Here is a 27,350-nt window from a genome sequence, read left to right on the forward strand (position 1 = left end):
ACAAATGTGATTTTGCCTTAAAGCTCTTAAATCTGGGGACTGCTTCTGTATGGCTGACAGAAATGCCAGGTGATCTCAGTCTTCTCATCTCTTTATATGCAAAACTTGCAACCTTAGAATCACTCCAGGTTTCATGTAAATAAAAAATTCTTTCAATCATGTGATGATAGAAAATCAAATATTACATGACAACTATAAGTTACCTAATTCCTTTGAGCATCTTCTCCCAGAGTAAAAGGGGAAATGAAAAGAAAACACTGTCATTTCTGGCCCCCTCCAAGAAAACAAAGAAGCAATTCCTACCCTTTATCCCAAGAAAAGCAAGTCATTCTTACTAATTTTGAAGGCGGTAGATGTGAAAATCGGGAAGCTTGTCTCATTCCCATGTGCCAGCCTACTAGAATGCAGAAGTTCAGAAAGATTAGCTATATAAATCATCATATAAGTAAATGAGCCATCTGATTCTAATGCTCTTTCCATGACGTCAGCCCAAATCCACTAATTGATTGCTATCTACATTTTTAAATTTTGCTAGTATTCATCTCCTGGATCTCTCTGGGGTCAGAAGAAATAAAATCATATTCAATCATATTCAAATTTCTTAATTATTAAATATACAGGATTGGTATTTATAATACTTGAGGAAGATGTTATTGAGTCCAGCTTTATATCATGAAAAAACAAACTGGACGTAGAGTATTGCAATAACTGACTGATACCAAGAGAGGAGTGACACCTGCTCACACTCCTATGTGAATCCTGATCTTGAACTTTACCAAGGCATAGAAGAACAGATTACTATAAATGCTGCATGTCTTCTGTAACAGCTAAGCCCTTGCTTTCTAGGGAAGATTGCAATTCATCACTCAAGGAGACGAGTCCCATAATAATTATGGTAATAGAAGAGTGATGGAAAAAAGAGTGGGATAGCATGCCAGATAGAATCAGCGGTAGATCTAAGAGTCACTTTAATGTCAAGTAAAGAGTGTCTTATTTTTACAGGTGTCAGAGGAGATCAGGAGATTGTAAGTGTAAAATTAATACATTGCAGTTAATTATCACTGAGTCAGCTTAATGTGATAGTTATCATATGTCTTTCTGGTTTACTAAAGTAAAACAGATCAATATAAATTATCTTATTTGCTTTGACAGTGTGAAAACAAATGGCCAGAAGCATAAGCACACAAGACAGTAGCTTGGGAAATAGGAGGAAGTTGTAAGAGGAGATCAAATACTGAAATATGCTGTCTGGATCTTGTTTGTCTATTTGACCATATCCTTGGTATCTGTTTCTTTGTGCTTCAACTCATAGCAAATGTGACTTTAAAAAAAAAATTAAAAAAAATTGCCAAACAACACTATTGTGACTTTGTAGTATTTCTCTAGTTCATACAAGAGAAGAGATGAAATGGATGTTTTCTTGGGCACTGCATAGGTAGCGCACAATCTTTTAAGCGCTTGTAAAAGTTGTAGGTCACAGAGAGTAATTAAAAAAAAGGTGAGAAAAAAATTATTTTGTAATTATTTTTAGTCCATCCAATGTCTTCTTTCTTTCAAAAGAATTTATTTATTGATTTAAAGTAGGAAACACATTGTTTATATGACAAAATTCCACCCCTTTTTCCATGAAGGAAGGAGCAAAAAAAAAAAAAAAAAGACTTAGAAATACACAACAAAGAGAGATGAGATGTTTCTTACCACTGAGAAAAGAAATGGGAGCTTTGCCTCCTAAAAGATCCTAAGGAGACAACATGCAGAAGTATTTTTAATCCAAATATAACAATCTAAGTTCTAAGAAGTACCCTTGAAAAACCTCTTTGGAAAACAAAACATTAATCTGCACAGCTGTTCTATGGTAAAATGTTTATAACCAGTTTCTCCTTTTTTTTTTTTTTTTTGTTCCAGAAAAAAAAAAAAAAATTGCTACTTTAATACCTAAATTCTGGTCAAACTGAGTGTCAAACCTTTTTTGCTCATGTAACTAAAAGCTTGTTTCCTTCAACTAATAATCCAGATAAATTCATATTTCATCTACCATATAGTTTCTTCATCTGGAATTACTGCTGGTATGAACACTACTCCAGGCCTGGTGTACATTTCTTCTCCTGTTACACTTCTTTACAGTCTTTTAGCTCCTTAACTTGGTATTGCCCAGATTAAATTTTTGTAGTATATACCACATGAATTGACACACACAATTCCCATCTCTGTGCAGTAATGCCATCTTACTCCTATGTACTATATGTCAAGCTAGCATCTTTGATGTCATAAAAATCCAGAAACAACCAGAAATACTCATATATCTGTCAAGTTTCTCATGCTGCTGACATATTTTACACCTGGGAGGTGTTTTGCAGTTGACTTCAGTGAACTCAAGGTTCCACTCACCACCTTAAGCTTCAACTATAAAGATGACACTGTATTTTTTTTCCTAATTACCAAGTACAATCTTTTTATATTCAGACAATAGTCAACAACAGCTTGTGAAGGATATATTCTCTGTGTAAATCTTTTCTCTTATGAATTTTTATAAGACACTTAAAAGTTGGGGTATTCAATATTGGAATTCACTTATCTAATATAAGTTCTGAACATCATCATTTTCTATAGAATTCCCATGTTGATGGTATATTTCTAATTGATGGGAGGGAAAAAAAGGTACTTTTATAGAGCAGAATTCTGGTGAGATCAGTTGGATGTTTGCCAAGTACTCCAGTAAAGAAAGGCTCAATCTGACACTGTCTGACTCAGAGCCTTCCCATTTATGCTGTGCCCATTTCTTTCTAAGAGACATAGTTCTACACGTGTGTATTCTATGTGCTACCATTAAAATCCACAAATTTCAAATCTTTTACTAATTGCTATTTTTACTATTAATACGGTCTTTTTAAAATCACTCCTTTCCCAGAAATTTCAAAATTGGTCCTCTTTCAAGATCATTTTTTGTTTTGAATTTTATTTTTTTCTTCAGGCATTCAGCAAAGAAATATTTCCTCAACATTTGAGTTCCCACGCTATTTCCATAAAAATCTCATCTAGGCTTGTGAACAGATGCACTGCAGATCCTGAGAGCAGTAAGTAGGTCCAATTATGTGAAGTGCTGGGCATTTGTTGCATTCCCCCAGGATCATGCCCTAATAGAACAGTTTCTTTCTGAATTGTTACATCCTTCACAAACTTTGTGTTTTACAAAGTTTTTTTTTAAAAAAAAAAAAAAAAAAAAAAAATTATGGTTTCTAAGCTTTCAAAAGTGTCCTGCAGGAAACAGCATGCAAGAATCCAAGTACACTCTTGGCTTTCAGACCAATACCAGTCCCCCAGGGAAGACTTTGACTTATTCCATATTTTAGTTAAGAGAGACTCATTACAAGTATGAAACATTTTCTGCAACAGCCCTTTTGACTGAACCTTATGTTCGCACTCTACTCTCCTAGAACCAATATTTCACAAGCATTTAAAAATATTCCTCTCCATGAAGAACTGTGCGAAGTAATCTAAAAAGAGCCTACAAAAGTAAGCTTTTTCTTCTCTCTCTCTCTTTTTTTTTTTTTTTAAAGCAGGTAGTCTGCAGACTGGAAAAGCAGATTTCTGACAAAATAGCTGCAGTTTGAATTTAAAAAAAGGATTTGGGGATATAATTACATGAGTATGATAAAGTTTAAATTCATCCACATTAATCCCTAGTTTTATTTAGTTTGAATTACAAAGTTGCCACAGGAAGGGTAGACTTATTTATTTATTGAATTAGTTTCTTGTGTCTTGGAAGCTAAGCAAACAGAAGTAGGGCTTAATGAAAATCAACAAACAAAATAACACTGTAGCAATCCTTCTACCACGAAGCTGGTGCCTGTTTTTCATTGGAAAGAATACAACTTTGTTTTTCATTAGATACAACACAACAACCCTTGACCACCCATGCATTTCAGACTTCCTAAATGAAATGTCTGTAGCTGAACTTGATGAGCAAAGAATATATTGTGTTAGCAGAAAGTTACAAAAAAGTCTCTCATGACAGAAGTTTAGAATTAAAATTGTATTTTACATTTGCCTGAGTTTTGACTGGAGAATAAAAGTGATGATAGGAGTAGAGGATAGTCATTACCTTGTGGCCACTGAAAGAGAAAACATTTATTAGCTGGTGCCAAGGAGAGCAAAGGAAATAACTCAAATTACAAATAGATTGGATCAAGACTTTTCATGCCTTTTGATGTTCATTTCTTTATTAGTTTGCACTTCTAGTCTGGTCAAAAATTGAGAATTGAGAAAATCATCTGATTCACTTTTGATAGGCAAATCCTACTCCCCACCATCTGAGTTTAGCATGATTTAGAAAGGGAGGGATGGAGAAGTGGGGGCTCAACAGGCTAGAGACTATTAATAGAAGCTGGATGTCTTCCAACCTGTGAGACTAAATGAAATATGCCCAACCACGCTGTATGAGATGATTCATGTGACAGCAAGGCTACTAACATCTGTGAAAAATCAGAACACTAGTGGCTAGCAAAAGACATACCCGATGTCCAAAAGAGGAAAAGACGAGAAGACTTTTAATATTTCCATCTCACCTCTGTCCAAAAAAGATCATGGAGCACACCTTGGAATCTGTTTCCAAACACAAGTAACAGGAAGGCAATACTTCCTGTTTTTTAGCTTATATGAACCTATATAAAAATCTGTTGAAATAACAATTTCAAGCTGCTGTTGAAAATCTCAATGTTATAACCACTAATCACAGAGTTCTGAAAATTATTTCTTGCTCTTGTTCCTATTGCCAGTTGCCTAACATACTTAAATTCTCTACATTAAAATATTCACTAATGTAGTTATCTTTCATATTGCCATTTTCTTTTTAGCTTTTTTTTTAAATGTTGAAAATCATTATTTCCACCTGAGTATTTTTCATCTTTTATATGAATGAACCAAATACTACAGAAATTTCCTACAACAGAGTAAAACTGAGCAGCTAGTCTGATTTCTGTGTTTTATAGGCAACTACCTTTCATCTACTTCAAATAAGTAATCTTCAGGAGACTAAAGTATTCAGGAGAGAATCAAGCTACAGGTCATAAGTAATCTGGAAGTAATTTAAGTTAACTTATTAACTGAAATAACCCAGGTAGGGGAAAAAAAAAAAAGTATATTTTGTTGGGCACCTTGTGTGGAAGGGAAAAAATATCAGTATCTTGCTCTAGAGATTTTTTATGAAAATTGGTTTAGCATGGGAATATACATAAACAGGACAGGAAAAAAGGTGCCACGCCACCACTGGTCATCTCTACTCTACATGTTATCTCCATTTGACATTAATGCTTCAGAAAGGTATACCGCAGGTCCTTGGTTCTCAGCCTAAACATTGCCAGTCAGGGAACATCACTCTGTTGTGATGCTAGGGGTAATAAAATTAAATGTTGGGTGATATTTTACTATATTTTATTTGTTTTGTTGAAGAACTAAACTAGGAAAGTTTCAGGCTGCCTGTTTGAGGGCAAATTATCTTCCCATAATCCAGTAAAGAAATGATTGTGCATGGAGGCTACTGGAGTGAAAGAGACCTCTGTAATAACCATGTCACATTTCCAAGGAGAAGCAGGAGGAATGGATTCTATCTTGTTAACTAGGCATTAAGTTAATTTGTTTTAAAGACTTAATTCAAATCAATGTCATCTAGTGAAACATATCAACAACTATCAGCTATCCTTTTACCATGAAAATTAAAGTTGTTAATGTTAATTTCAGTCATGTTTTGTTGCAAATGAATCCTCTTCTGCCTTTGCTGGCAAGACTTAAAAGCCACCCACTCTTTGATATCTTTTCCACGTTCCTATTTAGAGCCATCAAACCACCCATTACCCTTTGGGCTGATTCCTAAGGAATTGACGATAAGATGTGCTATCAAGTACTCACTTCTAGCCAAGTCTGACACTTCAGGAGAAGTGACAAAATTAACCCCAATTCCACATGTTTGCATATTTAATTTGAATTACATGCAGATAAATGATGTTTTGCTGGAGTAAGCACCAAGCATGATCCCTAACAACTGTTACAGCTCTGCTATAAGAAATTTGGTAAAAATAAACACCAATTAAACATGCGAGAAATCAATGGAAAGTCTTCCTTGACACTGGCAAGCACTGAATTGCATTCCACATCAAACAAGACTATACTTTCATCTGACCTCTTCTGAGTTCAAACACTAAGACACTTGATATTGCTTTGGTCAATTCAATCTCATCTTTGTGAGATATTTTAGTTGCCTTCTCAAGTTTGGAATTTACAGCTGAGACAATGCTTGAGAGAGTTGCTACCTAGGACCCAACTGAGCACACCACCTTAAAGGTGATACCATTGTAGCTATGCCATGTCATACTGTCCATAAGAAGGAGAGCTGTTGAGTTATCTCATGTTCAGCAGGTTTTCTGGCACCTAGTTCATAAATCAGCATGATAACACAAAGCCCATGCCTTGCTGCCAACTATAAAAAGGAATCTGGAAAACAATTACTCTTCACTACTCTTGAGGTAGTAAATGTAAAATACTAGGGGTCAAGACTTCCGATTTATCCTGTAGCGTTTTTTTGTTAGAGAAGCCATATAAAAGGGAATATTGAAACTTTGTTTAAAATGTTTTCTGACACAATACAAAATACTATGATAGTTACTGTACCATTATTCTTGAAAATAATTTTTCTCAAAGTTACTTAAGATATTGTCACAGGAAATTATCACTTATCCAGGCTTCAAGATTAACAACTTAATTATTACCCACTTTAAAGACAACAAAAATATTTTAAAATTACTTAGGCTGTAGGGCAAGGTTGCTACAAAGAAATACTCCGTTAGTCTGTCTCATTTGGATTAGTTCATCACATCAGTGAAGAGCAGCTCTTTAATGCAGTTGGAACAGCTTTAATGAAAAGCAGATCATGAAAAGACTTAGAAGAGTCACAGACGGAACTAGCAGAATTTTCCTTTTGAACTGTCTTTTAGTGGAAGGACAGCTGCATGCCACATTTGAGTTGAAGTCAGTTCCAGAGCACCCAGAATCCAATGGTCAGAACAGATCTACTTGATGCAGTGATAGAAATACAAATGCTATATAAACACCAGAGTTCCCAGTGATAAATGAGATGGTTGAACTGCACTGATGCTTGCAACAGCGGAAACTCCATACATTCATGGACAGAGCTCATAAGACACAAACAAATATAAACAGCATAACTGCTAGTTTGAGGAGCTGAGCTACTAGAAATTCAGTGAAAATAAGGAGAGATCTAACAGCTAGAACTGCTTCTATGGGAACTTCAGATAACCACATGGAATTCAGGAGGAAACAGGAAAGAATTTCCCATGCATTTTATGGAAAAAGTTATATACTCCACATGGGTTAAGACAGTATTGTAACTAACTGCTTAGAAGAACTGAGTTCCTTTCTTATTTTGGAGGATGATACTGATGGTGATTTTTTGGGGGTAGAATTGGCTAATAATACTGCCAGATTACAAGACAGCAGGAAATATAAAAACAGCCAATATTTTGCAGCAAATCTTAAAGATTATCTGCCAGTGCATGACAGTGATGTGAAATAGAAGTAGAACACAAGAATAACAAACAAAAAAGTGCAACAGCAAAAATCTAGTATTTAGGAGAGAGAAAAATCCTTACAGAGAAAGATCAAATTAGACAAAAAAAATATATATAAGTGCAAACTTTTTTAAAAAAAAATTCCCCCAGCCTGTTTTGTATCAACAGTAATGGCTTTTATTTGCATTCCCTACTCGACTCTCATTGAAGCTTCCTTTCTACAGCGTCCTCTATATTTTCCTGGCCTAGAGTAACACTTCTGCAAGATATTTTTTCCTTATTTCATCTTACTCATTGCATTTGCTGTCTGAAACTCTTTTCATCTTTATCTGTAAAGACAGTCAAGACTCATGAATTTCAGATCATTTATTATCATCAGATTCTACGTAGTGTTTTCCAAAGCAGTGTTTTCATTTTTATTCCTTCATTCCTAGCTTCTGATCTATCCTCTGACAGTGATTTTGATCTTACCAATTTGTTACTTTCCAGTATGATTTTTTTTCCTGGATGACTGTAACATGATGGCAAGCGTAGGAATAACAGGGTAACAGACAATTCCTAGGCTACAGCAGGTGATAGGAAACTCAAATGAGGCAATTGTGGACACAGAAATAAAGGAACAATCTGCTTACCCTCAAAAGGCCTCAAGTACAAAGGAGCATCCAGAAAAATACTCTTGCCTCCATTGCCAGCTCTTAAATGGTTGGGAAGGGGTGGATCCTGGCTCCACCCCTTCTAGTCACTCAGGTTTATTGCATGCACCTGAGCTCCCTTGGGTTGGCCCTGCCTTCCCACCAGGTGCTCAATCACTATTTCAGGCTGTGATTTAGCATTTTCACTACAGTAACAAAAATGCTTACAGTACTTTATCTATGAGCTTTTTCGTATCTCCCTCTATTGGTACAGAATCAAGCAGAATCCTGGTTTGTCAATTATTCAGTTTTCTCTGAATTGTTCTGATTCCTCCAACACTTATAAGTTTCCCTTAAAATCCTGTCCCTAGTTTGTTGTTGTTTGAAGTAAGACAATAAAAAATGTTTTACTTGTTAATCATTCTTTAAAATAATAATGGTGATAACGTAAATTGTTAGTATCTTTGCTTTCATTCTCATAAGGTTAGCCAGCTTACACTTCACAAACCTATTTTTAAGTGGTGACAACAGTATTTGCATTACTAAAGCACTCAAACCCCACAGACTTGGACCACAACCTCATTGTGCAAGATCCTGTACAAACAGGGCAAAGGAATTACCCATACACCAAAAAGAATGCAACTAGTCTTAAGCAAGAATCCTTATACAGACTGATGTGGAAGTATGAGTGTTTTGAATAGTCTGAGAACACTCTGGTCTTGACTGATTTCAAACTTTCTCAGAAACCCTAGAAAGCATTGGACTAGTCAAGATAGCTTTGTTGATGTATGTGGGAAGAGTCCTTAGGAGTAAAAAATTTGAAGGTATCCAGTCTCCTGTAGTCCAAGTTTATCTGAATTTCTGAATTTTATCCTATAAGTATTTTTCTGAAGCACTCAAAATCACAGAACCACAGAATGGCAGGGTTGGAAGGGACCTCAAGAATCATGAATTTTCAACCCCCCTGCCACATGCAGGGCCACCAACCTCCCCATTTAATACTAGACCAGGTTGCCCAGGGTCCCATTCAACCTTGCCTTGAAAACCTTCAGGGATGGGGCATCCACAGCCTCTCTGGGCAGTGTGTTCCAGCACCTTACCACTCTCAAAATCCTAAATATCTATGGAATTTAGAATATTTTTAATCTAGAATATTTTTAGAGAAAAAAATATTACCTTAGTTTTCCAAAGAAATATTTCTTTTTTAAATCTAAAAATTGCTACAGTGACCACATTATTTTCTTTGTGAACAATTTTCCCATTCACCACGAAGCATGAGCTGTCTTGATCCTTTCCATTCCTTCTACTTCTGGTTTCCTGTCAAGAAGACCATCCAGTTTTGAAGGTGCCCAAATGCTCAGCCCCTGTGGCACACAGCTGCTCCCCAGGCCAATATGCTCTTATGAATCCTGTTCCCTTTGCCTCCCTCATAGCTAAGAGGATTACAAGAAACAGTGATCATTCTGGAACTTCTGAAGACTGTTCAAGAATTCACAAAACACATTAATGTATTTCACGTGCTGCAAGGTCTATATTCAAATGCCTCTATAGTATGTAAGGATAAGGTAATTGCTAAATCTCTGTCATTGCCATAAACTGGCATATCAGAATTTGTGAGCTGCCCAGATCTGTGACATAGCTCATAAATTATGCACTAAAGATTTTATTACACCATGAATAGCATCACCTCTAAATTAATGTTCCTTAATAGCTATTACTCTTTATGAGTCATGGATCACGTGACTGAAGCATGTTTATGTCAATGCATGCTTACATTTTGAATTTGCTGTGAGATTACGGTTTGAAATGCCATTTGTACAGAGAGTCACTGCTATTTATTTCCCCACCAACCTTTCTCACTACAACTTTACAGAAGTCTAGAATACTCATAGCAACTAGGTCATTAAAGATAATACTAATGTTCAAAGGTGACTTCACAAGAAAAAGGGATTTCTTGAAAAGTTTATCACAGTGACAACAGAAACAACAAAAATTATTTAAAATTTAAACCACAAAAACAATTGCTTACGCTTATATCAAATAATGACATAATGCTGAACTGAAAGTGTAAAAGGGGTACTAACTTGAAGGAGTCTTCTTTATATGTTGTGATAAACTCCACCTTCTTCATTTACGAGGCATTAAGGAAGCCTGGAGTTAGCAAACACAGGCATTACACAAGTACAGCAGCCAAAAGAGCATGTTGATGGGCAGGCACCCCTGAAACACTGCTCTGGAATCCCTGCTTCCCTGCTCACACTGCTGTTGGCAGCCTGAGAGCAGCAGGGGAGATCTGATCAGACTCACGTTCTTCAAGGCCCTGTAGCAGAACCACTGATGACCCCAAGTGATTAGAGGTCAGCAAACTTCAGCCTGAAGCAACCATGCTCTGAACTTTGGCACATTCTGAGTTGACTCCTGCTGGTTTGTTGCCTTTGGCTCTTATCTTGTAGTTTAGCAAGGATTGTGAAATTCTGAATAGAGTTACAAGACAGATTGGTTCGGTTTCTATGACTCAAGGTCTCCCTTTTCAAATGTCCTCTGTCTTCAAAATTCCTTTGGCAAATCATCTCATCTATCAGCTAACATTTTCCAATAGGTGTGTCAGAGGTCCAACAACAAAAAAATCCTATAAATGTTAAATGCCGTACAGAAACATTATCGGAGATTCTTTAAGGTAGCACTTGGACAAAGATACCTGCATTCTAACAGTCTGTGCAAGCATACGCTTTAACCTGTAACTGAGAAAACTCTGCTTTGAATTTAGTACTCTGTGATGCTTTCAGGTGAGAAGAAGGGAAGAAATACTTCATAAAAGTGCGTCTTTGAAAGGAACAAATGTAAGAGAGGAACTTTTTGCAAAAGGTACTAAGATTTATAAGTTTAACTTCACTGACTCCCAAATATCCAAGTTTCCCATGAAATAGGGCTTTGTTTACTTAGACTTCTGAAAACTTTCTGTGAATTTTACTTTTGAGGCCAAACTTAGAACGTTGACAGGAGTAATAATTTCTTTGCCCTTGAAAGTACAATTGAAGAATATATTAACTCATTGGACTCCATTTTTCTTGCCAGTTTTTTTCTGTCACTGAGGTGATTTTGGAGTGCTGTAAAGGAATACTTAATGAAATAAAAAGATCTTCAGTGATAAAGTGGCAGGTGGACATGGGAAGATATGTAAATAATAATTAAAGTATTTTAACATCCATTCTCCCCTCCCTCTCTTACTACCCCTTTTCTGAGCTCTCAGAATCAAGTAAGAAAATGATTCTAGAAATTTCATTCTTTTGCCTTCTTGCTTCCTTAGTTGAAGCAGTTACTGGAGAACTTCGTATTCTAGAAAGGAGCTTTGAACTGCTCTCAGGCTAAGGTTTTCATCATCTACAGTCTGATTATGGATATATACACAAGACATAATCAAGGCATTTTCAAATGTAATTTGGGAACAGAAAGCCACAGCTCAGCTACAGAGGTAGCAGAAGCAGAGACAGCAAAAGTTTCCCTTCCTGAAAATCAGCATAGTTCCTGGGGTCACATAAGATGCAATTTACAATGGCATGTAGGTCTCTCATTTTTGTTCAGCTCAGCAGATGTCCACTTGTAACTTCAGCCATCTAAATGCTTTTAAAAATATCTGCACTTCAGGTAGTTTTCAGAAATTCTAAAATAATGGCTCAATTAAGAAAAAATTCTGAATAATTCAGGACCTCCTGAATGTCTTCTTCAGCATGAAGGAAGAAGGATGGCTTTTTGGTAACCAGAATTTCTGACTTTTAAAAATATTTCTTCTCACTTTTTTTTTTCTTTTTTTCTTTAAACATGCAGTCTAACAGATCACATGCTCTGATTTTTCTTTCTTACAATTTCTGTAATTCCAAAGGACTATTTGCAGGATATTCTAAACAATATGAGATACTGTTTTTTCTCCTAAGAATAGAGAGGTCTCAAAATACTCTGAAATGTTGAAACATCATTCAGTGTTGGCAACTGCAACCTGGATCTTTTTTGTACAAGTACAGTGTTGGCAAAGTAGCAAAAGAAGAATTAGAAAGAAAAATTGCATGTGACTGTGTAGCAAAGCTTCACAAACATCCTGCATAGTTCAGTTTTAACAACTTGTAAGCTGGAAATAAAATCAGCTGTGTTACTCTTTGTCACATTTTTGGTATTTGCTTTATTGCTATCACACCATTAATTTGCCCTGGAGATAATGAATTCCTGATTTTTTGTTCATTCTACATATTAACTATGTAAGTCTGTAAAAATAAATTCATTTCTCCTGTTCATATGAAAGCCTTATATTAAATTTTATTTCTCTAGACAAACCCGTGTCATTTCCAAAAAATACTGAATTTCAAATATTGTTAGCTTCAGGTTTTCAAGATATACCTTTGCCAATCGTTTGAAGTTCTTTGAAACTCAAACATTTTAAAGAAGCAGACTATTAATCTCACATTTATCTAATTTTGTGTCTACTCATCAATATTGATAAGGTGTCTTGAACACTCCTAAGAACATCCATTTACAATATAGAATATTGTTTGAGAGCTAAAGTTTTATAAAGACAGTGCTAGCATTCTGCATTCTGGGTTTCTGGGAAATTGTCATCTCCTCCTCCCCTCCTCTCCTTTCTCTTAAATTGAATCCTACTTCAGTCTCAGTGGCTCGAAAATCCTCACTGGCTGCTTCTTAGTGCAGTTTTTGTTCACCTAACAGATACTACGGAGCAATAAGCTTAGTCCAGTGCTAAATATTGTCTACTCAGAGCAGGAATTTCAGAATCACTCTGGGAGACTGGAGAATCTCTTCTCTTTCACTTCTGAGCAGCATCTGGCATTCTGTATTGCAATACAATATATTCCATGCATTAATCTGTATGTAATGCATGCAATTTTATTTAATTTAATCAAATTATTTCAGTATTTAATGCAAGATAGCATACAGGAGATTCCTATGCAGATATTGGTTGTGTTTTATTTTTCTTTTAAAATGATGATAATAACAAAACCACATATAGACTTCTTAGTAAATGAAGGTAAATAGAATAGAAGTTCAGAGTGTAAGCTATACTTCAGGTGAAAAAAAAACTCCAAAACTTTGCTAATCTCAATATTAGAACAGGGAAAAGTTTAAAATATGGTAGTAAATCTACAAAAAAAAAAAAAAAAAAAAAAAAAAAAAAAAAAAAAAAAAAAAAGTCTGGCAACAGACTGGGACGTATAGTTTCAGTATACAGAAAGCACAACAAAATCGAAGCCCATGCCATTCAATTAACAATTTACAACACCTTCCTTGTATAGAGCACAGCAGAAAATGGCATGCTGTTTCATTTCTGTATTTCCAGACGCGTGTCATTTCCAACCCCATATTTAATAGTGTGTAACTGCCTGAAGGGGAGAGATCAGAATGTGTGGCATGTCTCACTAAGAGGAATTTTGTGCATTAAAAAACCCCAAACCAAACTCTTTCAACTATTAAACAGAGACGCTAACCAACTCCCTTGCTTCCACCCTGGCTTTGAAGAAAAAAAAAGAAAAAAAAAACAGAGAGAGAGAGAGAGAAGAAAGAAAAAGAGACAGAACAGAAAGCACAGAGCAAGACATAGCAGAGGGAGAGACAAAAAGAAAAAAGACAAAGAGAGCACAGGAGTAAGTGAATTCCTTATGAGAAAGGCGTATGTAAAGGGCAGAAAGAAATGGTTTTCCATGATGTCACTCACAGCATTTCTGTGTCTGGAAAAGTGCTTGAAAAGGCAGACATGGATTTCTTCCATTCCAGTAATGCAAACTATTCCTGCCACGTTTTCAAACCATGTTCCAGGAGTAAAGAATACCGTGTGCGCAGCATGAAAGAAGATAACCTAGATATTTATTCACTACCAGCAACCAGATTTGAGCAAGCTGACAGCCTGTGCCCTACCATTTCCTCTTTACCTTTTAAAACCCATTTTTTTTCAATTTCCTCCCACTTCATAATTTTCTCCTCCCCTTACTTCTTTCACCCTACATTTCTCATCCCCTTCAAGAAGTCAGTGCAAAGATCTTTTCCTACTTCTTCACTAACATGCTTCTACTTTCCTGCACTCTCCCTCTACTCCTGAGAGATCAAACTGTTGTCACTACTGTTTCAGCTCAAATTCTGTCTTTGTCCCCTCATTCTGTGCTCCTTTGCTTGTCTTGGATCTGAGCCTGAAATTCTTTCTTAGATAAAACTCACAGGAAATTCTCACCAAAGATTATTTACATATGACATTGTTTCTTTCCCCTTTCATATTGTTTTTCTTTTTTGGGATTTTGCATATTCTCTCTTTGGCTCAATGCATATTATTTCAGAAATCACAAATAATAAAAAAAAAACAAACCGAAACAACAACAAAAAAACCCAAATCCAAAACAAATCCAAAGCAACACTAAACTGATAGTGCTGTTAAATGGCCACAGCTGCAAGTGGAGAAACAGACTCATGGGGGCTGAATTCGGTCTTAACAAGACTTTATCACTGATTTACTTTGCCATAAAAGCCACACAAGTCTTTGGTACGTGGCCTGGAAAACATCAAATATCTACATTTGCTATAAATGCAGACAAATTTTCCACCTTGTTTAAGTCATAGGCAACCATGTTATACAGAGGAAGAGAAATAATTTGAAAGCTTAGAGGGAAAGGCAAAACTGTGTCTGCACAACCATGCCAGTCATGTTGCTAGGACTTCTGAAAGAGCTACAAATCATGGGGAAAGCATAATGTACTGGAGGGCAGTATGTGCATGATTTGGTGTTAATAACTCTACAGACTTGAACACAAAACACAGCTTCACAATAAAAGAAGGGTGGGCAAGTCAAAGAAAAAAAAAAGAGAGAAGAAAAAAGAAAAGGATATTAAAAAAAAAAGACACAAAAAGTAGGAAAAGATTGAACAAAACAGAAACCGAACATGAAAAAAAGATAAAAAGATAGAAAAGCAAAAAAAAGAGAAAGGAAAAGAAAAAAACCTGAAAGAAAGACCATTCAAAGATTCATAGCTAAGCTAAAGCAAAGCATCATTTTAAAAGTCACTGTTTTTATATACACAGTTCTACCAAAGGCATTCAATTCTCATAACATCCCAGCATGGGTCGTATCTCATCAACCATTGAACTTTTGCATATGTATACAAGGAGATTAGTTGAAAACAGTTTTACATTAAGTAATACCACTATATAATATATAGAGCGCTCCCAATTGTGTGACTTACTGTAGAGAAACTGCTTTAGAGGCAGGGTGATTTCTAGAGGCCCCTTCCAACTCCTAAGTTCTATGATTCTGCAAAATGGTAACAGTCTCGCAGCTCTCAGTCCACAGGATGATTTTCAGCTTGTGTATTTAGTTCAACTTTTGCAGATCCATGACACTTATTCCTTGCAAGATATAATAAGCACACACAGTTGATCCTAGCTACAGGTCTTGTGCTGCACTGTTGGAATGAATAAAATTGCAGCCTTTATCACCTATTGGTCTTCTACTAGCAAAAATTACAAGTTCTTTCACAGCTTTGAAGCTCTTTAGTCTCCATTCCTAGAAAATCTGAAACCCAACTTTCTGCATCAAGCCTTCAAGTAGCTCTCTCCCTTTCCACTGCATCATACTGTCTAGGAATTATGACCTACTCACTCACAACTTCTGGAACCCTCTCTTCTTTTCTGGACATTTTGAAATATATTCTTACTACTGGACAGAATGGAAACAGTCATCAGTCCATGAATATTTATACTTTAATGCTGTTTATTATGCTTTTATGGAGAACATATTCTGCTCAATTCAATTGATTGCCATTATTAAAAATCCTTATGCTCCTACACCACATGTGGTAAGATTTTTCCTCCAACATGGTCTCCAGTTATTTCAAAGGCAGCATTCTAAAAATGGTGAGATACATAAATGCAGTAACTCAAGATGCAACACATCTTTTGTTTTAACAGGAGATTTCAGATTCTATCTTTTTAGCAGTTTCCCAGTAAAGTTTAAAATTTATTACTTGTTCTGAAATCACGAATAAAGTAGAGATGACATGCTTCACTAGGACAAGTTATACTCAGATAAAGAGCTAGACAAGAGAAATAGCTTCCACATAAGAGAAACAACTCATATAACACCTTTCACCCATAGTATGCTTACGTTTGTACTAGATCAGTCTAGATTAGATTTTTCAACTTGACACTTGTAGTAGATTACAGAACGTGTATAATGATGGCATTCCCAATGGCAGCTGAAGGGAATGTATATTGTACAAATGCTAGGCCATGGGTGTCCAACCAGTTGGCTTGTGGGGGCTACACTGAGCAAACACGAACTGTCTGGAATTGCATGTAAAATATTTAATAAATTTTCTTCATACTTACATTATGTTTTATTAAAACATAAACAGAGAACAACTTAAAAGTGGTGGGGTGTTTGACTTTGTTTTTCTGAAACTAATGCATCAGGCAAATCTGATGGAAGTGTCTGCAGTTCTCAGTGAGCTCTCAAGGTGTTCATCGGTATTTTGATGAAGTATTACTCTTCCTGTGCTTCATCCTGGACAGTAAGTGTTCACAAATGTACCTATTGCCAAAAAGCAATGACATGAATAAGGTGTGACTGTGAAATGAGGGACACTTTTCTCTGGTATGAGAAGCCTTATAAAAATTTAGTAAAGAAACTTGACCAAAATTCTCTTTGTGTTGAACGTATCTTGCAACCCTATATATTACATTTGAAAATTCAAAGGTAATGTACTTGTCTGTTGAAAATAGAGTTGCAAATATACCAGAAAACTGATGATTTTTTTTTTTTAAGAAATCTTGAAACCTATTCTCAAATCTCTTTATCAAAGTGGAAATGGCTGCATATTTTTCACCGTTTACAGGACTGTGTTCTGCCACTATATCAAAATGCATGCAATAGCTTGCCTTAACTCCAGCTGCCATAATTTAAGTTTCATTTTAAATACTGTTATTGTCTGAAACTAAGCACAGATAAGTCGATTTTCACATTGAAGATGCACGTTTAATTCATTTAAGTGAGAAGTTGAGTCCCTTAAAAAAATGTATGAGGCATTTTTAATCTTCACGTTCTGACACAAATTTTCTTTTGGATTCCATAAAGAACTTGATTTCATTTTACATAGTCTATTTAGCATTTAATCCCAACTGAGCAACCTTCCTTCAGAAAGTAAATGACAAGTCCTTAAACAGCATTCATACTTTCAAGGTACTCCTAGAACTGCATATGATTCCATCCCCTAAATTTTGTGAAATTCACAGCTCTGATGATGATTTGCATGACATCATCCATTTTTAAAACTTTCACACACGGATCTTCTTGATGTCCAATTCAGTGATATTTAATAAAATGTGAGTTGTGATTATTTTGTTTGCTTGTTTCTTTATTTTGTCTTTACAAAGCATTCCTTGATACACATTAAATTTGGCAGCAAGTTTTTGCACATAATGTCTTCTCAAACTGTAATCTCTGAAAACTGATGCAATTTCCTTGCAAATTAAGCATAGAGCCATTTTATTTGTCAGCACTGCACTGTGCCCTTCCAGTGTCTTGAGGCCAGGCTGTTATGCTTGGCGTGGCAGCAGAGAACAGAGACCGCAGAGCAAGCTGTACCAGGTTGCAGGCTGGGTGTGCCTGTGCTAGGCCATGTAGAAGGGGCCAGTAACCTGTGGGTCCTGTGTCAAATGCACCTCCCATGATTTCATTCTATGAATTACAGAAAGACCGTGAAGGAAACAGGTAGAAGCTTCTATCTGTTGCTGAACTTATTTTGATGGGTTATAAATGCTTCCATAAAGATATCCAAGCACTTTTTGAGACCAGTTCATTTTTACCTTGGAAAATATCAGCAAGTTCCATAAAAACAACCTTTAAAGAAGATTTGCCCATTGTTTTATGAAGTGCAAAGTAGTTGCATCGTACTTTAACTCACCTATAGCAAATCTCATGCCACACCATTCAAATGTATAAACTATAGCAATTGAAACAAATTAAACTGTGTTTAATTCCTTGTATTGAAGTGCATTTTTTTGTGTAAAGGGAATCATAGAACGGCTTGGGTTGGAAGGGAATTCAAAGATTATCTAGTTCCATTGCCTCTGCCACCTACAAAGTTGCAAACCACTAAATCAAGCACTAGATGATGTTGGCCAGAGCTCCATACAATCTGGAACTTTTTCTTGTCACCAAAGTTATCATTACTAGTTTTTACATGGTACAAATAATTTTACTGCTTTTTCCACTCACAAGCTTCTGACAGTGATTTTGAATAACTTCCCATATTTTACCATGTATGCAACAGTAATTCTGAGCTGAATTATGAGACATATTCTTTAATGCAGGGATGCATTGCATGAATGACATGCTGACAGATATTTATATTATTTATGCTTGCTTTTTTTTTTAAAATGCTACTAAATGTCATAAAAGATTTTCTTAGCTAATTCTGAAGAGTTAAAATTTCATACTGACATACAACTAAACATACTCAAGCAACTTCAAGAATTAAAACTTGGCAAGGATTCAACTCCGATCTCAGTGGAAGAGCACAGAACAGAGACTCACGCTAAAGCTTATCAAGGTACAAAACTGAAGAACAAATGGGAAACATTTCACAGTGTCTGACATTCACAACACAATGCCACTAAAACTAAAGCCCAGCAAGTTCTCAGAAGTTCTCAACCAGTTCTACAATAAAATTATATAAGTTAAAAAAAGACATTAATATTCTGACATTCTATTAAAGCTAACATTTCTGAATGGTTAGAGAACATGGGACTACTCCTTCTGATTTCATGTAAAAGATGCACTTCTGAAGAACAACATTTTAACATTTTTAGATAAGCTTAACAAGACTTTTATTCTTTCAGTTGTAAACCTATGAAGTTTATACAAAGCGTACTTTTACTTGCTTCCTTCACAAGCAGACTGAATATTTGCTAGTCTGGAAAGTCAGCTCATAACAGACAAAACAATATTCAACATAGTGTCAGTGCAAGCCTAAAATCTGTCCTTTACTATGTTTGAAATTCCCTTTGTCTCTTTGTCCCTATCTATGAGAGTTTCAGCTTACATCTTGTCATCTTACAGGAACATTATGGAATTCAAATAATTGAAGCACAGAACTGACTTTCAGATTCTGTAAGATAGGATACCAGTAATGCTTTTGGGTATAAGGTATTCGTTTGGAACTGAAGGACATACAACTGACGTTTACATCATGAGCCTGAATGCAAACTCAGGCTGTGCTGTGTTGAACATCTGTGTAATAATGCTATCAAACTCAACGGGCATGAGTTAATGTTTTGAAAATATTTACAGCAGGCATGACATAAACTTCCCTGTGCATGGGAAAAGTGACATAGGACAGTACATGACATCTAAAAGGAGTATTCTTTGTCCTTGGGTTAGTTTGTTCTAATCAGTAAACATTTGAGCTCTGTCACAGGCCTTAATTATGCAAAAATGTATTCATACATACATTTGTATGTCATTTCTGACATACACGGTTTTGTTGATTTAAACAAGCTTAATCCTCTGAGAAAACACACAACTGATTGTAGAATAAGATTTAAAGACACAAACTGAGTCTGAAATTTTGAATTGTATGACTGTGTGATTCACATGACTGAAGTTCAAATTATTTTCTCTTAGAGAACCTGGAAAGCTTTTTTCTTCATCTGCTTATAGATCATCTAAGAACATACATGAATTCCTGCTTTAAATCTTGAGTATTGAAGTTTAAGCTACATAGATATTGGTCCTGAGAGCAACACAGTAACATTCATTCCATTACAGATTTCAGTTTCCATTTGTCAAACTTAGGCACAGCAGAACTAATAAACAAAACGCTGATGTGCAGAAACATATTTGGTTCCAAGTTTCAGTAAGCCAGGCTTGCATTGAAGAAATAGGAGTGCAAAACATGAGTCACCATCATTTCTGAAGGTCTTGGGAATTCTCTTTCCCAGACCCAAATGCAAATAGTATGTCAGAGAGCCCAGACTGCAATTTCTACATTCCCTACCACAGCAACATTTCCATACTCGACCAGAAATAATAATACTCTCATTTTTCTCTGCTCAAGTAAAAAAGATGTATGCTATGATCAGAGGTCTGAGAAGCTCTTGTGTTTAGCCTCTTTGCTGGTTACATTACAGACTGACATAACAATGATACACTGACCGTAAAACATTTAGGCATGATATCTTCCTGTGAAATCATACCATTGCTCATGCTCTTATTCTGAGCTACTTCAATATTGAAAGCTTCAGGGATGATCAGTTTTTACCTGAGCGTAAATTTTTCTTAGAGAAAAGTAAGTTTCCTTTTCTCAAACACATGAGGTTTGAATAAAGTGAGAAAAATGAAAAACATTCAGGATTTTGCAAAACAAATAGAGACTATTTTCTGGGAAGGCTGTGCAATGTTCAGTATTTTTTCCTCACAGTTGGGTGTGCTTTAAGCAATAAGCAACATGCCAAAGAGCTATAGCACTCTAGCATAATAGGTTTAATGCTCTCAAACCCACATGCCTCCTATGGTGAGACACATGCAGATATGATATTACATTGTGTCAGTTATTATGCAGCAGGCTTAAAATAGGACATGATTTTTATGGATAACCAGCACTTAATGTACATATAAATGACAGCATGTGTGAATATAAAATGAAGAATTCCTAACTTGAAACTTAGAATTCATCTAAAAATCTCCTCCAATATCTTATGCCCATTAAAATATGATGTTTTCCTCTTTAATTGTAAATTCAATTCTAATTAGAACAGAGTGGAATTTAAAATATGTATATATATTTCTAAAAGTATCTCTACACACCGTAACATCTGTTAAAATTTCCCTCCCACGGGAAAGCATCCACCTGTAGTTTATTATGTCTCATATATGGTTAGATTATTTCTGTACAAGATGAAAAGCTTACGAAACACGACACAGTCGACACACTCAGTCGTGCACTATTCTATTCCGTCTGATTGCGCGTAACGGGGCTAGCGTCTGATATTCGTATCCCCATTGTAGTGCATTTACAAGATGTAGGCAGCAGATGGCAGCACAAGGTGAAAAAAAATTTAAGAGTTATAAGAAAAATACAATTAACAAAATTACTGCTTTAGTCATAAACTTTTCCTTCGGTTTATAGGAAAAAAAAAAGAAAAAACAAAAAAAAACCAAAAAACCAAAAACAAAAAACAAACCAACCCAAACAGTTATTGTATGTAACCAGACAGGTACACTGTTGAAAATAGTGTCAGCAGCACTTAAGAAAGGAGGAAGAATAAAAATAGTTTCTACAATCAGGTTGCAAGGAAAGACAAATGCAAACACTCATCCCGATATCATGGGAAGAACTCAGAAGTAATAAAGCTTAGCAACTCACAAGATGAGTATTTAGTTAAGATTCTCAATGTTGTGCTGGGACTGAACTTGGAAACAAAAGCAGACAGCCTAATATATATCTGGGTCATACTGTAACTACATAAAAAACCCCAAATGTTTCACTGCAAAAACAAATTCTCATACACTTTGGTCACGCAGGAATCACAACTGAGGAATGGTGAGAGAAACTGTCCTTGACCAGTGCAACACTAGAGAGGATATCATAACTGGAATTAGTATTTTTGGTTTAAATTCTGGGAGCATCTAAATCTCATTGCAAAAATTGTTAACACAGCTTTTAAGAGCTGCAGTTTTTAGAAAACTTCCTTGGGAAAAAAAAAAACAATAGCACCTCTGCCATTCACAATTTACTTCTTTCATTAGAAAAAGTAAAATACATTTGGAGTCAACATTGGAAGTTCTACAGATATGGAATACAGATAGTCAGGATCAACCTGGAGTCAAAGTAAAATGTTTTGAGAGAAATAAAAGCTGACAAGCAATGCTAACTTAACGGGATCAGATCCTGAAACATTTTTCTTAATCTGTTCATGAAAATTCACAATTTTAAAAGGAATAATATTTTAATTAATGTCTCAGAGTATGAGTCTCCCACACATCTTCAAGAGTGAATTCCAGTTTTGTCTTAAGGATTAAAAGAAGAACACAAGAAGCACCATAGTCAAAAGTTCAGTATATAAAAAAAACACATGTATGATTCAGTGGGGCAAAAATCTATCACCTTTCTTGCAGCATGACCCACTGTGAAAAGATTCCATGCATGAGTTCGCTGAAATATTCTAGATGTTGTTACTTAACTATAGTCCACTGAATGTAGTAAAAAAACAACAAACAAACAAAAAAATGCATAAAAGATGTACACATTTCAAGCAGTGGCTTCCCTAATAATAATTCTTTAAGAATATTTAATTCTGAAATCAAGATTTCCTAGTACTCATCATAAATTTTAGCTTAACTTCCTAAGTTGTAAAGCAATGCAGTAAATTAGCAAGGAACTTCAACTCTATTTTTTAAATTTATAAAACTATAAAATATTATTCACAGAATTAAAGGTCTTTCCCTAAATATCTGAGGTTTTAAAATATAATAAAAATCAAAAGCATATGTGTAAGGCAAAAGTTATTTAAATACATATAAATGATTCAGTTTGCAATATTGTCACCTAAACAACAGAAGCTTCCCTTTCAGACTAGTAATAATGCTTGTGAGAGTGGATTTACAAGCTCATCCAAGCCTCCAGTGAAATCAGTAGCTGCAACTGAATCCCATTCTAGTGCTTAAGCCAGACCAGGTCATTTTGTACTTGTGGCTACAAATGGTGCCTAAAATAATTTTGAGAAATGAATGCATTTTGTGTGAGCCATTACAGCTACTCTGAAAAACCATCTCTGACCAGTTATTCTGGGAATAATGGATTTCTGATTACCATCGCATGGTGTGATTAAGGCTAGGTTGAAAAATATTGAAGTAAGAGAGATAGGACAGCTAAGAAAAGCAGCAGGAAATAATCACAGCTGTTTGTTGTTTTTTGTTGTTGTTGTTCCCTCCCCCCTCAGCCCCCACACACAAAGAGAAAAACAAATAGACTTTGAAGAGCAGATGTTCAAGGGCAAAAAATTGACTACAACTTCTAGGCTTTTGTAGCTATTGACCTTTGTTTTATATTTAGGAAACAAAGCGAGACAACTATCATTGACTCAAGCTTTCCCTCACTAGTTAACTTTTAAATGCATGCTGGAAAAGACTGTTGTAATTAATCTCTTGTTATTAAAATATTTAAGTTACCTAGCTACGTATTTTTTTCATAATAATCAAGATAGATTTAAAATTCAATTATTTCTGATCTTAATTGCTGAACAGTGTTATTAAGTATCTAGATGTGTGCATTAGTTACAGAAGGCAATAACATATTTGCATTCCCTGCTCTCCAAATCCAGACCAGACACTCACTGTTTTTCAGTGTTTCTCATGGCCGCTGGGGCAAAAGCATGTTGATATCCTTTTTTTTTTTTTTAAAAGGTGATTTACAACTACCATGTGATACATGCTTGCTGAATCTGAAGTTAATATTCAAAACTCATTGTTTATTTTGGAGTCTGATAAAAAAAACCCAGAACATAGTGATGTGCTAATTACAGAAACATTAACATTCTTTACTGTGTAAATATAAGTAACATAAAGACGGCACTAATGTTTCTTAATGTCCTAAATTATGTGGCTATGAACCTATACTCCACCACATGGATCCATGTTTCACAAGGCTGCCCACTCATGCACCCAGACACAGCTTTTACATTGTCAATAGAGAGTGGTCAATTGTATCAAACCCGTATAATAAAAATATAATAGTTCCAGATTCTTAAAATTAGGGTGAATGATATTCAAGCATACTTCTCATATATACAGCAATGATATTCATGCTGCATCCTGCAGAATCCTTTCCATATAAATAACATTTCTAAAATGCTTTGTAGATAATCCTGTTCTTCCTTGTCATGCCTCTGTATAAGGAGTAAGGAACACTGCTCACATATGTATGTTTATATGTTTGTGTTATGTACACACATAATCCAGTGACAAGCATGGATTTGACTAGTTGTCAGTGCATTTTTATGAAGTGCCAAATAACTTGTGCATGTATACACGTACACAGACATGTTTTTTTAAAAATAATATTTACTAATTTACTAATTAATTTGCAAATAAATTTTTAATTCATACTGAATTTTAAGTACTGGAAAAGTTGCTGAATATTTCATATAATAAAAATTTAAAGTGACAATAAGAATTTAAATTGTCCTGGTTTTCCATTAATTAGTGAGTCAATTTCCACCAAGATTATCACATCAAAGTCCAGAACAGCAGGGCATTATCAGATTTCTTTTATTTTTAAATACATATCACAGAATCACAGAACTGTAGGGGTTGGAAGGGACCTCCAGAGATCATCGAGTCCAACCCCCCTGCCAAAGCAGGTTCCCTACAGCAGGTCGCACAGGTAGGCATCCAGGCAGGTCTTGAACATCTCCAGAGAAGGAGACTCCACCACCTCCCTGGGCAGCCTGTTCCAGTGCTCCGTCGCCTCACCGTAAAGAAGTTCTTGCGCACATTTGTGCAGAACTTCCTGTGCTGCAGTTTCCGGCCGTTTCCCCTTGTCCTGCCTCCACTCACCACTGAAAAGAGTCCGGCCTCGCCATTCTGCCCCCCACACCTTAGATATTTATAGACCTGGATCAGGTCCCCTCTCAGCCTTCTTTTCTCAAGGCTAAACAGACCCAGGCTTTCTTCATAGGAGAGATGCTACAGGCCCTTCACCATCTTTGTGGCCCTCCGCTGGACTCTTTCCAAGAGATCCCTGTCTTTTTTGTACTGGGGAGCCCAGAACTGGACGCAGTACTCCAGATGAGGCCTCACCAGGGCAGAGTAGAGGGGGAAGATCACCTCCCTTGACCTGCTGGCCCTGGTCTTTTTAATGCATCCCAGGATGTCATTGGCCCTCTTGGTCACAAGGGCACACTGATATGAATTTTAATCTTGAATTTATATAGTGTTTAAACAATTTTCCTATATATTAAAGTCCTTAAAGTGAGGTTAATGTCTTCTGAGTTCTTCAGGAACTAAACTTGAATCCCTACCTGTCTTATAATGCCCATCCTCACCACCCTCAGTCTGTACAAGATGCCTTGCTTTAATTGCTCATTGTTTCTGATGCATCATGAGTTTGATACAGTTTGTTCAAAAATACTGCACATTATTACATAATATAACTAATTGCAGTTGTACTCTTGTTTACATATTAATACACACAAAATAAGTTGTCATTGGAGACTGAGCATCTGGGATTCTTGAAGATCTGCATTTGCACACAGCAAAAAGGAAGTAAAAATCATCAAAACAGTCCCTCAGGATTAAAAAATAGATTGCTGAGTTTCCTGTGTAGAATAAACCTATTACTACACCAGCTACTCCAATAAAAAAGCAAAATTATGACAAGAATCTCCCTTACAGAGAGAACACCACATCTGAGGATTTTCATGGATGATCTCTACATGGAAACCAACAGGTATCAGAGGCAACCCTGACATCTTTTCTAGGCAGTGTTCCCCAGTGATGCTATTTACCCTTTTTAAAATACCATCCTGAGTAGAGTCCAATGCTAAACAAGACCAGAAGAGTAAGAGAGCCCCTTTTCTACCAGCATGAGATGGCAGTCTAGTACCAAACAGCAAGCTGTCTAGCTGCACAGACCAGATGAGCAAAAGCAATAGTAATACCCAAGGTTAAGGACTGAGAATTTTTTTCACCTAGTGCATTAAAAAAAACATATGCTTTCAAACATAGCTCGCAGGTAGAGAGGCAGCTAATATTTTGCACACTTTGATCTACAACACATACTAGCACTCAGTTTGTAGAGTACAGAGACAAGAAATCCAAAAGGAATAGAAGATAGCTGAATCCAGTCTTTACTCAGTTTTCAGGAGAGCTACACTCAAGTAAAAACTATATGAATTTTTACACTCAATTTTGTTGTGGTAAAAATGAGAATATGGTCTTTTTCTGAATACATTTGGTAAATAAATTCCAAAAAAAAAGATCAGGAAATATTAATGCTTTTTCAAAAAATCCCCAAATTCCACTGTAGAATATGATAAACTGCAGCAAGCAAAACTTTAGGAAAGGAAGTTGCTTGGAGAAAGTTTAGATTCACTTATAAATGTTAACAAAACAGGACTCTGAATTGTAGCTCTACAACCCACACAATGTTTAGAGTTACTCTACAAAGTAAAAAATAAACATTTATTTACAATCACATACTTTAAAATATATATCATAAAATAATAGTCCTGTATACGTTCAGCAAAATATATTCAGCACAGTGGAAAAAAAAAATCAAAAAATAAATAGTTATTTAAAGAGAATTAACACATACTGTCCAACTTCAAGGAAAATAATCCACACCTCTGCAAAGCCAGGAGATAAGAGTTTCCCAAATATCCACAGAGACACCCAAATTTAAAAAGTGATGTTTAATACCTCAGAGTGTGTCTTCTCTCTTCTCAGGATCTGGAAAATGGGATATTACCTTCCAGCATGACATATGTACTTATTTGAGAATTTGTGCTGCATTGTGTGCAGTGACGGAGTGCAGAGCACTGTATTTGCTATAGTTATGCGCTGATGATGAATTACAAGTGAATTTATTTTTGTACAAGTGAACAATCCTAAATGTAAATGTTTATTAGAACTTTTGTTACTGCCTCAGTCAAAGGCATTCATTAACTTGCTATTATTGCAATGTAGTAAGTGACAGTTTGCCTTTATTTTACTTTCTATAAACATATATATTTATGCAAATCACACTTCATATTTAAATTTTTTATCCTAGAGTTTCTGCTGGTCCAGTTACCAGCAGTGGTAGTACTGATGATAGAGCATCCTCAAATGTGGTGTTCTCTCTGTAAGGGAGATTTTTCAGCTGAAGTTCTCTCTGCTTTGTAAGATACTGGAAGGAGTAAGCACAATTAGGAGCAGAATTATGCCAGGAGTTTCTGCAATATTCAAGTTTTTCTGCACAAGTGAGTGCTATGAAGAAGGATTCTTCAGTAGATGGACAATGGCAAAAGATAGAACCATTCTTCTGAGAGCTATAAATGGATACAGAACGCTGAGAACTTGATTACCTACAATCTGAATAAACTATACAGC

The 27,350-nt window shown here is 35.7% G+C and overlaps 1 protein-coding gene and 1 long non-coding RNA gene across 4 annotated transcripts in view; one reads left to right on the top strand and one right to left on the bottom strand.

The window, feature by feature from the left end:
- Positions 1 to 27,350, bottom strand: part of DLC1 (DLC1 Rho GTPase activating protein) — a 214,035-nt gene that overhangs the window by 134,710 nt on the left and 51,975 nt on the right. The window lies entirely within an intron of this gene.
- Positions 24,541 to 27,350, top strand: part of LOC128080325 (uncharacterized) — a 987,521-nt gene continuing 984,711 nt past the window's right edge. Inside the window, exon 1 of the long non-coding RNA XR_008206606.1 lies at positions 24,541 to 24,881. This is a non-coding gene — a long non-coding RNA (uncharacterized LOC128080325). The remainder of the gene's footprint in view (positions 24,882 to 27,350) is intronic.

This window comes from Tympanuchus pallidicinctus, unplaced genomic scaffold (assembly GCF_026119805.1).
Source record: "Tympanuchus pallidicinctus isolate F22 unplaced genomic scaffold, pur_lepc_1.0 scaffold2, whole genome shotgun sequence".
NCBI lineage: Eukaryota > Metazoa > Chordata > Aves > Galliformes > Phasianidae > Tympanuchus > Tympanuchus pallidicinctus.